General features: G+C 38.6%; 1 pseudogene; it reads left to right on the top strand.

Moving 5' to 3' along the window:
* Positions 1–8,102: 8,102 nt before the first annotated feature.
* LOC109192812 lies at positions 8,103–8,705 on the top strand (annotated as a pseudogene).
* The last annotated feature ends 1,855 nt before the right edge of the window (positions 8,706–10,560 follow it).

Genomic DNA, 10,560 nt, shown 5'->3' with positions numbered 1-10,560 from the left:
CCACTCGTAGGGTTTTAACAAAGGTCCAAAAGAAGGGGTATAAAATTAGAGCAATGGCAATGATTACAAGCTCATAACAATTTAAGGTTTCCAAGGATTTAGGTACAACAAAGGGTAAGTAAAGGCACAACGGGTGTCCATTGCTTCCAAGAACAATCAAGGATTCGAGTAGGAGTTTTAACAAATAGAAATATCAAGAGGCTGAGGTTCAAAGGTGAATGGTATTTTAAACTGAGGAAAATGGCTCGCAAGGCATCGCGATATACTTACCTTGCATCAAGGATTACCCAATAGTGTCGTTCCACCGATATTTCACTTCCTTACATTAATAGGCATCCTAGTTCTCTCTTCCTTTTTTTTTGTAGTTGTAACCTATACCCATCGAGATAATGTAACTTACCAGGAGATGCACGCCACTTGCTCGAATCGGGGATTGTGGTAGCTGATTCCAAGTTGTGGGTAAAGCAGTCTATCTTCTTCAAGTTGACTTCATGTCCAGGTGAAGGCACCGCGCCTTAACTGCTTCGCTTTAACAGACATCCAAGTCTTCCTTCTCTTAATCACGGTCTTCGTCTAGTCTTTAGCGGAAACCATAACGGGGCAACTAGGTAAGTGTACACCATCTGGTTGCGGGGGTAAACTTATCTACTTGCACCCTTACCTGGTGCTTTAACTAAAAGAACTAAAGCTAAACAAGGAACGAGTACAGGAAACTTTAATTGAATGCGATAAACTCACCGTCTCACCGCGCGACCTAAGATTCCTATATCCTAAGTACTTAAACACCTAGAGTTCATGCCTAATATCCTAAAGTCCTTTCCTAAGTATCTCAAACACCTAGAATTCAAGCCTAACATCTTAAGGTCTAAACCTTAGAGTGCTAACCTAGGCTTAACCTAGATCCTTAAAGTCCAATTCTTAACATCCTAAGTGCGTACACACCTAATGTTCGAGCCTATCATCTTAAAGTCTTATCCTAAAGGCATTGTCCTAGGGTCGAACTTAAGCTTTGATATCAACTGTAACACCCCTAATTTTTAAAACATTTAAAGCCTAAGAAATAAAGGCAAATCTATCATTAATCATCCAAACAAAGCGGAACTAACAACTTAAGCATCGAGGTGCTATGCCACATCTAGGTTTGAGAACCTAGATGCACAGGCTAGACTAACTAAACAAGGCATCAACTATAATTAATATCCACAATACAATTCAAGGCTCATAGGCCATCTAACTAATACTAGGCTAAATCCACGAGTCCATCTAACGCACTCCGAAGCTACTGATCTATACCTGAAAAATGTACGGTGTAACAACCGTCAACGAATAATGCTGGTAACCCACTGTCACGCGTTAAGTACAATATAGGTAGATATAGGAAAACCATTTTGAGACTGGAATACATATATAATCCTACGAGACTCTAGCTTTAAAACCAGGATCAAGACTCGAGACACCATCAATAAGGCAACATTTCGAATATTATAGAGATACTAGCATGCATCTTACATTTGCAAGGCACAATAGACAAGTAAGCTCATAAATAGCAATTAAAGGCAACAAGGGGACCCAATGACAATCAATTAGCAAGTAATCATCAAAGCACACAATCCATCTTCCAACCTTACACCAAGTTCCAACCTATACTCCTCTCCATCCTTATATCAGTTCCAACCTGCACCTCCAGGCCACCCTTATATCGTCTCCCTTATCCCTCCGGGCAACTACATGCCCCCACCAACATACCACCAACAAGTCCACCAACATGGTAGCACCGAAGTGCCATTCACATGATTCGTGCTTCTAGCACCACTACCAAGGGGTCAGCGTATATAGCTCTAACATGGCAACGCGACGCTTATACCCTGACCCAAGCCTTTAGCTAGCAAGTCTAAGGGGTGGTCCGTGCCTTTAGCACGATAACCGAGCACTCGTTGTGCTATCCGCCAACAATTCATTCCACCAATCACAATCTCATTATCATCAATCTCAACCATCATTGCGCAATGATCACAGATACCCATCATCATTCAATCAAACAACATATAATCAACAATAACAATCAAGGTATAATAGCAACGATACACACTACACATAATTTCCTAGAACGGTACTCAAAACATCATACGGGACTCATAAACATCGAACGGGGTACAACGGGGCACAATGGGACACGAGGAAACAACAAATGGGGGAAAACGACCCGCCGCATCACCACTTTCCAGCGGGTGGAGGACCACCCGCCGGTGGGCAGTCACATTCCAGCGGGTGCCCGGTGGGCAGTCGTCTGCCCGCCGACTGCCCGCTGGAATTGGGCAGCTCTTGTCGCTGGTAGGTGGCGGGTGTTCGCCCCTCCCCCCTCCCCCCTCCCCCACAAGTACGAAGGTAACTTCGGTTCGGTGTTCGTTCGTGGAACCCAAAGACATGTCCAAACACATTCCAACACGTATCAACAACAACACGGATTCGATTAACAAAGATTGAACCAAGAATCATTCCAATTACGTTCTAACACGATTCCTAAACATGCCAAGACTCGACATCAATCAGATAATGGTTCAGGAGCATCCGGAACCTCAAGAACATCAAGAAATCTATAAGCAAAGCCCTAAAGACAAGTCATAGACTAGAATCAACACCCGAGCATGCGTAAACCCACCCAAGAACACCAAGAACATCACAACACAAGATTCACGATATAAACCCTAGGGACAAGCTCTAGACATAATTAAATACAAGGTCATATCAATAACCACACAGGGCTATCAAGAATATCACGAATAGCAATAATTCACCATATAAACCTAAAGACAAGCTCTAACAAGATATACATACAAAATCACACAATCAATCATTCAATCGGAGCCAATCAATAAACAATAGCAACGAAAACAGGTTTTGTAAGATATGGGTTACCTCGTTCGCTTATTAATCCAAAAACACCGTCAACAGAACCTGTGAATCAAATCATTCTTTCACTAAATAATTGTGCTAAATAAAATAATTAAACCCTAAGGGATTCGAACCCTAGATTTCTCCAAATGTTTAACGTATCTAACCGAACTAGGCTAATCCTTCTTTTATTAACAATCTAACCATCTTTAATTAACAATATAATCAACTTAATCAAACTAATCACCATCTAACAATAACCAAAAGGATGATCTATAAGTGATCTAAGCGTGCCTAAAGTAAGATTCACACCTTGCCCATTCTCAAGGATCAAACACCATCTTACCACGGGACCATACCTACAACTATTAACCTAAACAGGGGCGAATTTACTTAACACCTAATCACCCCTAGATGCAACAACTTACCTCGTCATCTTCTTCTCTGCCACTCCGCGAATCACCGTCGTCATCGTCGGGGGCTCCACGGGAACACCGCCACCTGTCGGCAGCCCAATGCCATCAAGCTAGCATGTCGCCGGAGGGAGGGGGGACGTTGTCGCAGCAGGAGAGCGCCGGAAGGGAAGACCCACCATCGCGTAACTCCGTCGTCGCCGTTGCCGCCGTCGAATCTCCCTCCGTTATTGTTGTCGTTGTTTCTCATTGCAAGGGAAGGAGGGTGAGACGAGTTTGCCGAAGGTTTGGTCTTGAGGGGGGTTCATGTAGGGTTTGGCTTTCCTAGCTACGTACGTGTATCTCTATAGGTATATATATGTATATATATACTACATGCAGTAGGGTAATGGTATGTATATACATATATATATATATATATATATATATATATATATATATATATATATATATATATACTAGTAATTCACCCGCGCGATGCACGGGAAAAAAATTATGTTATTATAAATATAAATAAAAAATAGAAAAACTAAAATATTTTAAATTATTTAATATAAGAATATTTTTGAGCTTCCATTGGTCAAGTATTTATTATTTTTATAGAATACAAAATTACAATTAAAATTAAAATTAAAATTAAAATTAAAATTAAAATTAAAATTAAAATTTTGTATGGTTAATATAATCTCTAATTATGTGCATATTCAAATAAACTTATAGAGAGAATTTACATAATTACATTGATTTATTCTTAATTGTATTTCATCTATATTATAATTTTCACAATACGAATAATAACTAAAATAATTACATTTGGAAAACAAATTTCAAATTTTGTATGTGTAAATTTAAACTCTAATTAAACACATTTTTTATATGATTATATAATATATAGCTATTTTATTTTTCAAAAGTATATTTTTATATGATTATATAATATATAGCTATTTTATTTTTTAAATGTTGTGCTTTTTTTTTTTATTGTTTTATAATAAAGGATGTTGTGGCAATAATTGTAACATTAAATATTTCCCAAACCATATAGCTTTATTATATAAAGGATATATATATATATATATATATATATATATATATATATATATATATATATATATATTGGGTTCAGGATTTGGGTAAGAGCCTATGGTCCATTGTGGGCCACATTAATCAATCAAGGGAAATTATATCCTTTCTAATTGTTTTTGGCGAAATTAATTACATAATTAATTCCGGGTTTGAAGATCGTAACACGGGGTGTTACAGTCCAGAAGATACAAAATCCACAAGTGGCTTCGCTGTTTTTATTGGGTCTAATCTAGTGTCATGGGTTTGCAAGAAGCAAAGAACTGTTGCTAGATCTTCTACTGAGGCTAAATATAAAGCTCTACCAGATGTTTGTGCTGAGATAATTTGGATCATGTCCCTTCTACGAGAAATCCATGTTCCAGGTATTTCAGTTCCTAAATTATGGTGTGATAATCTTGGAGCTACATATATGTGTGCCAATCCCATCTTTCATCTCAACAAAAGATCAACTTGCAGACATACTTACCAAAGCATTGCCTAGTCCTGGATTTTCTTTTCTCAGAGAGAAGCTACAAGTTACAAGTATACCACGTGCTTGAGGGGAAGTATTATGACTAGTATTAGGTTTCTTATATTTGAGTCACAATATGAATCCCTATTCTAGTCTTCCTATGATTCCTCTTGTATATATTCCCATGGTATATATAGTTGTAATTACTGTTCATCTAATACTGTTTCCTTCAGTTCTCATCCTACAAGCGTTCGAAAGGGAAGTAAAAATAAATACTATTAATTATTCAATTACAGTAGCATTTTAATTATGAGCCCCAACTACTAATTTCACCAACTTTTAGTTGGAAAACTCATTGTTGGCTTACTCGATAATTGATGAGGATGTGGTATAAGGTATATTTTAAATATACTGAAGGTACATTATTTGAAGGCATGTCATTTGTATGCTGAAGATATTTTATTTTGATACTATCAAAATAATATATCTTCAATACGCAAATAATGTACCTTTAATATATTAAAAATGTACTTTATAATGTAGATTATGGTCCATGGTATAATTTGTTACTTATTTTGGTATAAGTTAGGATTTCAAACTTATGGAGTAAACTGTTTTGGGTTTTGCATTCTTCAATTTTATTTTTTTTCCTTTAAATTTGGGCTTAATATTTATTAGGTTATGAGATCTGTTTAATTCTTTGTGTGTTTTTTTTTTTTAAAGGTTATGGGATTTGTTTAATTCTTTGTTTAGATTTTTTTTTTTTTTTTTTTTTTTTTTTTTTTTTGTGGAAAAGAAAGAAGGGGGACCCCGAGCCAGGCAAGCAACCCGACTATTACTAAGAGACACAAAACGCACCGCTTCCACGATCTAACGCAAGGACACCCCTAAGGTGGTCAGGAAGCCCAGCAAACTCAATCCAATCACACTGGCGCACAGTTGCTTCCTTAGCCAACGCATCAAATTGTGCTGTGGAACCGTGTACACCTTGCAAGGTAGACACAGTTCCAAAGCTGTTCATAATTATGAATATATAGTTCAAAAATTATGAACATATTGTTTTATAATTATGAACATAGAGTTGTGAACATAATTATGAACATATAGTTATGTAATTATGAATATAGATATTCAATAATTGTAAATATGATGTTCAAAAATTATGAATATATAGCTTTATACTCCGTAATTATGAACATATAGTTCAGTAATTATGAACATAGAACCGTGTCCACCTTGCAGTTCCATAGCATAACGATTGTCAGCCACCGCATTATCCTCCCTGTGACAAAACGAGATCCTTACTACCCAATTAGGAACCATAAGTGTAACACCCCACTTTTCTAACTCTTAATCATAAGTCTAAACCACAATTATCATAAACTACGCAGCGGAATTAATAGCTAAAAAGATAACTAGTGGGAATGTCACCGCCACAACCAACACTCCGTGGTGATTGCACAGGCTAGGGGTAGAACTAGAAATAAAATAAATATCTAACATCCATATTAAATACTGAAAAACATAAGGGAGAAAAAATCACCCCAAAAGTCAACACCATCAAGGTCTACAAATCATCATAAGTCTAAAACCTGAGTAATAAGGTTAACAACAAAACATAAGAGTTTAGACATCTCAAACTACGAGACTAATCTAACTCGATTACTTCTCACTGTTGGGCCCAACTGAAAGGGGTTTTACAAGCAACACATAGACAAATAGGAAAACACATGTTAGCACGAAACTAAGTATAACCACACTCAACCCTATAAAGTACTATAGAGTATACTTTGAAAACGTTTGATTTCACTTGTAAACAACAAACTCATTTCGTAGACAGCTTTAGTCATATCACATACTTTCTAGATGCTTACAACCTATAATATCAACAAGCATGCTTCGATATATAAGACTTAACAACTTAGATACTTCAACATGTAACTTTAAAATAAACTTAACAAGCAACTCATTCTTACAGGTAGTATCATGCAAATAAACCATACAACAGGTATTTTCATACTCTCAAATTCTCATCACATAAACTGGATATACAAGGCTTCAAATGTAACTAAATAATCATGTCCGATAAACATTCTTAAATCAACATTCTCATCATGCAATCTCATGCGATTCTTTACTCAAATGCAATCTCGTGTAATACCATGCTCATATGCAATCTCGTGCAATACTATACATATATGCAATCTCGTGCAATACTATAAGAATACTCATATGCAATCTTTTGCAATACTATACTCATGCTCATATGCAATCTCGTGCAATATTATAAGAATACTCATATGCAATCTCGTGCAATACTATACTCATGCTTATATGCAATCTCGTGTAGTACTATAAATATACTCATACACTCGTTGTAAAAAATAGAGTACTTTCTGTGGAGGTCTCATTGAGTCATAAATGACTTGCTTTCTTTCTTTCTTTCTTTCTTTAGAGTCGCAATGACTCACTTCGTTCTTTCTTAGAGTCGCAATGACTCATTCTTTCTCTTTGGAGTCTCAATGACTCATACATTCTCTTTGAATGAACGAGATATGAACTTCATCATAGTGTGAATGAACCTATCTAGGCACGACATCTAGCCGACCTAATACTCTGCTCGTCCACCGAACCACTCTCTTGGTTCTATGCTCTTACTCTGTGGAATCAGGTATCGAACTTTTAGTGTGCACACCCCCTTACCAGGATTCCAAGCCTGGCGGGCAGTTTCCAACCTCGTAACGTGGGAATGCGCCGCGTTACATATACTGGGACCGCAATGTCCATAAAATCATCCAAGAGGACATAGTCCAAACGGGATCCTCCAAAATCTCACCGATATAGATAATACATAAATATATCTCTCATGCATCAATCTTAGGCATGTAACAACTCTACTACTTCTCAATGCATCAAACAATGATATACCACTTGCTTATGACTTTTTGAAAGTAATACTTGGGCTCACGTTGGCCTCTTATGCATTTTTGAAATATGACAGATGTGAGATGCAAAATACTCTGTAACATGCTTCTAAACCATGTATATAAACCATAAAATACTTAATGATATAAGAGTTAATACCAGTCAAGGTCCCTTGAGTATAGTGGTTCCGCCACTTATGGTCCTAAACTTTCAAATCAACCCTCGTGATCCTCCAAGTTTAAAAAATGACCTGCTACAGTCCTACTGTTAGTGTTTTCCGTTTCAGCCATCAAATGTGAGGGCATAATGGACCTTTAATATATTTCAATGCTCATAAATTAAAATTAGCCCTACCTAATCCATTTCAAAGATGGATTACGATGAGGACGGCGAGGATTTTTGGCCGACGCGGCCGTTCAGCCTGGACACGAGCACCCACTTCAATTTCTCGCCGCAGAACGATTATCTGTTCTTCAACTGCAGCGGTGAGAAGGTGATCGTGGAGCCGAAGCCGGCGTTCTGCGAGCAGTTCCCGGAGCGGTGCGACTCGACGTGCGAAAGCACCAGCTTCCTGTGCTGCCACCTGCCGGAGTGTCCCTCCGCCCTGCGCGGCGGCAGCTCCAGCTGTTCGTATTACCCCTAGGGGGCATACTAGCCGAGGTTGATGTTGCGTCACTGCGCGTCGTACACCGGCGTGTACTGTCGGAACCTTGGCGCTACCCCAGCGTTAAACCAGGTGCCGGAGTACGGCGTCTAGGTGGACGTCGATATTCCGGTGACGGCGAAGTGCTTGGAGTGCCAAAACGTTACTAAGGGCGGCGGGACGTGTGGGTTTTGATACTTAGACGCATGATTTCTTGTGCCTTTGCGACAAAGGCAATAACACCACTAACCTGCGTTTTTGGAAGCTACGGAGTAGAATTAGGAAGAAAACGTGACAAGGCATTTGAGATTGAGCCTGCAACGGGGGTAGTTTCAGATTTGAGCGAATTTGCGCAGTCGAATCCACAGCCACACTCAGCACTCTCGTAGAAGTTGTCGATCGGGAAGCAGGCAGAAGCGATTCTGACGGAAAAGCAAAGCTCATCGTCGTTGTTAGTGACCTTGGCGATGTTCATCCTCACAAAATGAATTGTTTTGGCTGGATAATAAATGAAAAGATTATTATGCCCTGACATTTGACGGCTGAAACAGAAAACACTAACGGTAGGACTATGGCAGATCATTTTTTAAACTTGGAGAATAACGGAGGGTTGATTTGAAACTTTAGGACCATAGGTGGCGGAACTACTATACTCGAGGGACCTTGGCTGGTATTAACTCATGATATAATATCATACTTGGTTTGCAACATAGCAAATTCTATACATTTTTATTAACAAAATATACTTCAATTCTTATTGATCAAATATCACATTTTAGTCATGCTTTCATATCAAATCATATTCTCAAATGATCATGCTTCTCTACTCAATACAAAATAATCATCAGATCACATAGCCAAGCATTTCTCATACACAGTGAACTTAACAATATATGTACAGTGTAGCAATTTCTCCAATAAAAACATCATAACATACTCATTTTTTATCCAAATTCAATGAAATCAAAGCCAAAATGTGCGTCTAGACGACCCTAAGGTACCGAGCCACAAGGGCCCGTAACACCTGGCCCGAAATGAAACGTAGCTGAGCCACAAGGGCCCGGCCACTGCACAAAACTTCTCAGATTAACACTCAGGGACCTGGGGCGGGACTCCTCGTGAGCCGCCCCATGAGTCCCGTTACTTTGCCGGGCCTAGGCAGCGGCCCTCTCCTAGGGCCGTGCCCTAGGCCTGGGTAACCCCGGCTCTAGCCGGCGGCCCTCCTGATGGGCCGCGGCCAGGGCCACTGGTGTGATCTGGTGCACACTGTGTGTGCACTAGATGGCATTTTCATTTGCAAAATCAAACCAAACAAGTCCAAAACATTCTCAACAACTCAAAGACAAATACTAGATCACTTCCAAACATAAACACAACAAAATCTCATGATTTCTACTCATTTCTACTCAATATCAAAGGATTCACAGAGCCAAAAACAAGAGGGAGTCCATGGGGTTATACCTCTTGAAGCTTCTTCTTCTTGTTGGGATTCCTCCTTCTTCCCAAACTAGCTACACCCTCCTTCACCTCATAAACATAACAAGAAAACCATACAACAGGCCTTAAGAGCTAGGAACCTCAGAGATGGAAGCTAAGAGATAGAAGGAAGCTAGATGAAGAATGGATGAATGGAAGTTACTGTGTTTCTTGCAAAGTTCTTGCTTGGGGAAGACAAGGAAGAGAATCAAGAGGCAATGTCTGAAAACATTTCATTGTATAGGGCTCTAAATCCTAGGAGAATCAACAATGATTGGTGGAGGGCAAAAAGGTAATTTCTATGGGCTAAAAGATGAGGTAGGAAAGGGTTTTGGATGTCTAGTGGTTCACCATGCTCCATGGACCAAGGGCTAGAAATGCTATTTTAAATACTTTGGGGTTGAAAATGAATTTTCTCAAAAAGTTATCTATATGAACCCTTGTTTAAAATCTGTTTGAATTTTCCCGGTTTCACTCAGATTGATTTCTCGATTTAAAACTTGATACGCGAAGTACCCGAAAATTTAGAAATTTCGAATAAAATAAGTTTTGGTGTCGAATCAATTTAAAATGAGTCCAAAATAATTTATTCAAACACCAATTGATCGCAAAACTTTTTAATGGAGTGAAAATGGCTATTTTGGAATTTCTTAAATTTCTATTAACTGAGCTCA

The sequence above is a fragment of the Ipomoea nil genome, unplaced genomic scaffold, assembly GCF_001879475.1.
Source record: "Ipomoea nil cultivar Tokyo-kokei standard unplaced genomic scaffold, Asagao_1.1 scaffold0114, whole genome shotgun sequence".
NCBI classification, from domain to species: domain Eukaryota; kingdom Viridiplantae; phylum Streptophyta; class Magnoliopsida; order Solanales; family Convolvulaceae; genus Ipomoea; species Ipomoea nil.
Note: the sequence above shows the minus strand (reverse complement) of the source record. Positions and strands in the feature narration are given on the sequence as shown.